Consider the following 3,887-nt stretch of genomic DNA (forward strand, 5'->3'; position numbering starts at 1 on the left):
TCTTTATGTCACCTTTGATAGTATGGACAGGTTAGACTGAGGGGTCTGTTTCATGCAACAGGTCCACAGGAGAACCCATCCCTTGGCCTTAAACCCATCTCAGGAACATCTATAAAACAAAATCATCCACATGAGACTCCTACTTATTGACCACGGCTCTGCATACAACACTACAATATTATCCAAACTCATCTCCAACTTCTGGATCTGGGAATCCAGAGCGCCCTCTGCCACTAGACCCATAGACCATAATCAGTGAGGATAGGTGATAACACATCTTTCACAATAAATCTCAACACTGTCGCCCCGCAACAATGTGTTTTAGACCCCTTCCCTACTCCTTATACAGTCACAAATCGTGCAGGTACAGCAGGCAGTGAAGAAAGCGAATGGCATGTTGGCCTTTATAACAAAAGGAGTCGAGTATAGGAGCAAAGAGGTCCTTCTGCAGTTGTACAGAGCCCTGGACAGACCGCACATGGAGTATTGTGTACAGTTTTGGTCCCCTAATTTGAGGAAGGACATTCTTGCTATTGAGGGAATGCAGCGTAGGTTTACAAGCTTAATTCCAGGGTTGGCAGGACAGTCATATGCTGAGAGAATGGAGCAGCTGGGCTTGTACACTCTGGAGTTTAGAAGGATGAGAGGGGATCTTATTGAAACATATAAGATTGTTAAGGGTTTGGACACGCTAGAGGCAGGAAACATGGTCCCGATGTTGGGGGAGTCCAGAATCAGGGGCCACAGTTTAAGAATAAGGGGTGAGCCATTTAGAACGGAGACGAGGAAACACTTTTTCTCACAGAGAGTTGTGAGTGTGTGGAATTCTGTGCCTCAGAGGGTGGTGGAGGCAGGTTCTCTGGATGCTTTCAAGAGAGATCTGGATAGGGCTCTTAAAAATAGCGGAGTCAGGGGATATGGGGAAAAGGCAGGAACGGGGTACTGATTGGGGATGATCAGCCATGATCACATTGAATGGCGGTGCTGGCTCGAAGGGCCGAATGGCTCACTCCTGCACCTATTGTCTATTGTCTAAATCAGCGTCCAAAAGCAACTCAAATTCCATCCATAGAACATTGAAACATAGAAAAATAAATGTAGGAGTAGGCCCTATGAGCCAGCACCACCATTCAATATGATCATGGATGATCATCTAAAATAGTAAGATTAAACGAGAACTTACCAGTTTGAAGTTTGATCTGTATTTTATGAGGAGTTACGATGAGGGATTACGTGAAGAACCCGCTCAGTGCGCAGGCGCGGCATACTTCCAAGCAGCGGTGTGGAATCACAGATAGACACAGTTATTTGAAGTAAACATAGTAAAGATAAGGAGACATCAATTTATTAGTTTGATCCATATAATGAGGGTGGGAGCTGAGGGCACGTAATCCCTCATCGTAACTCCTCATAAAATACAGATCAAATTTCAAACTGGTAAGTTCTCGTTTAATCTTACTATTTTACTTCGGAGTCACGTGAGTGACTACGTGAAGACTTCAAAGCTCTGTGATTTCAAACCGTGTAACAGTTCATACTTCACTCGCTGCCGAAGTTATTCGAGGGAGGAAGTATGTTATCGTAATCAACCATGAATCTGTTTGTAAAAACAATAATGGTGTTATTAACAACAACAAGACCAATTGCTCCCCCGGGCTTAAATTATATATTTTTTGCAGATTCTTTTTCTGCAAACGATACAGGTTCTGTCAGTGGTTTGTTATAAAAGTTTGGAACGTATACTCCCTAGACCACCCTGCAGTAGCCAGGATGTGGTCCATAGGCTCGTCCATCCTCTTAGTTACTGACGTGGAAGCTGTCCTGGTGGAATAAGATTTTATACACGTTAGTATTTACTCCAGCAACTCCCAGTACCTGCTTGAGCCACTAGAGATAGTTTAGCTCGTCACCCGACCATGAGGTTTCCTGTGGCTGACCCATAAGGCTTTTTCCTCTCCCTCGGTATTCCTTATTGTGTCGATCTCTAAGTGGGTCATGACACATAAAACGTGGTTCAGGTGGGTATGCCCGGAATTTCATGACTGGACCTGATGTTCCTGGTCTGTTCTGTTTGGCCAACCCTTGAATGGGCATGTGACACTATCTGGTGTTATAACCATGTTGTCCCATCGCAGTAGATGGGAGAGCTGGCTCTTTGTGTTGATGTAAGGCCACCAGCATGTCCATCTTCAGGGTAGGCTGTTCCAGGGTGAGTGACCTGGCTGGTGATCATCCCCTAAGGTATGTCAGGATTTCACTGACATCCCAATTTGGGTGTACCTATTTCTGGGGAATGGATTGATATACCTCTCCTGTATCTGATCACCAGTGAGCGGTACCCAAGTTGAGTAGGCTGACAGAACATGTCCTTCATTGTGGTGAAGACCTGCCAGGAGCTCCAGTACAGTTTTTGTTATAGTTGAATGTGTAATTCCTGTTTTGGAAAACAGTGTACCATTTCTTGATGCTCCTCAGGTATGTTCCCTAGGATATGCGACGGAATGCTGTCATCAGGTTGATAGTGCTGCTGATCCAAGCACAGCAATGGTCTTCCCAATTCTGCAATTCTTTTAATGACCATGTCGAGGATCACTGGGAACCATGCTTGTGGACTTGGTCCACTGTAATTTGCGTAGTACCCGACTGATGAAGCCATAGTACCTATTGAAGAGGTAGAAGGAAAGGGAAACATAGAGATTAGGTTCCCCCCACCCCTCAATACGCGGGAATGTCTCCATTGCCGCTGCCTTGAGATTGGTTTCATGTGACGTAAGTTAGTACGTGGTGATTTAATTGGATATAAGGAATCGATATCTGGTGTCCATATTGCTTAGTAATTTCAGCAAATATTTTTGGTTTAAATGTATGTTTACAGTATTTAGCTCACCTGATAGGTGAGTTACTGATGGTCAAACATGTTTGACGACATACGGTTTCCAATTGTTAATAAATTGTCACCTAATATCGATGTTCTCCGCCCAAGTGGTTTAGTATATGCCACCACTGTGATGTTGTTATCTTATAAACGAACATGCAAATTTGGTGGATTACTGAGCAAATGCTTCACTAGAATTAAGTAAGTTAATATATAACATGTTTAAGTCAATTCATATTGGCATTAAGTATTACAAGCTCAGTAACACATCAGGACACATAAGATGTTACTCAAAACAGGTGGAAGTGTACACCATAATCCTTCCTGCCAATAAATTCCATGATAGCACTACAGATTAATCCATTTGCCCCCATATTACAGGTATGGAGATAGTTTTGAACACTAGTATCTCAGCTCATAGGAAAGGTACAAAGTTCAGTAGCTGGTAATGCTGCTATATCCCAATTACTTTGCCACGTAGTTGATTGGTGGTTAATGCACCATGACTGATAATCTTAATGAATACCAGATAACAAAGTTGTGGATGGTCAACGTAAATATCTGGATATATATTTTGTGCACCGTTCCCAGAGGCACTGCAATACTGGGTCGATGCGTGGAGTGGACGGAGCAAGCCCCTATTCCATCTCCCTGTTCCAAATTTCAATTTAATATATGGTCCCTAGATAAGGGACGTATCAGATTATTAAACTGATAAGAACAGATACTACACTTGATCTTAGCCAAAAGGCTGAGAAGCGATGCAGCTAAAGCTGTATCCAAGGATAGTTTGTCGTTAATATATAGACATGCCATGACGGAATGTTTCTAAGTGTCAGGGCTAGTTGATTCTGGATAACTTTGACTTAAATGCCGCAACGCTCATCATGGTTACTCCATCCAGGTAATTGCGGTATATCCGAAACTTATATGAGAAGGTACTGAATAGTGTGCATCTTCAAGGTCGATGTCTACCATAAAGTATCCTTTGATCCATGGTAGTAGTTACAAA

At 42.9% G+C, this 3,887-nt stretch overlaps 1 non-coding gene across 1 annotated transcript; it reads right to left on the bottom strand.

Moving 5' to 3' along the window:
• Window positions 1-3,446: 3,446 nt before the first annotated feature.
• Window positions 3,447-3,638, bottom strand: LOC116981670. The gene has a single exon (XR_004414275.1). It is a non-coding gene; the product is annotated as a U2 spliceosomal RNA (small nuclear RNA).
• Window positions 3,639-3,887: the final 249 nt, after the last annotated feature.

Source organism: Amblyraja radiata, chromosome 15, assembly GCF_010909765.2.
Source record: "Amblyraja radiata isolate CabotCenter1 chromosome 15, sAmbRad1.1.pri, whole genome shotgun sequence".
Classification (NCBI taxonomy): domain Eukaryota; kingdom Metazoa; phylum Chordata; class Chondrichthyes; order Rajiformes; family Rajidae; genus Amblyraja; species Amblyraja radiata.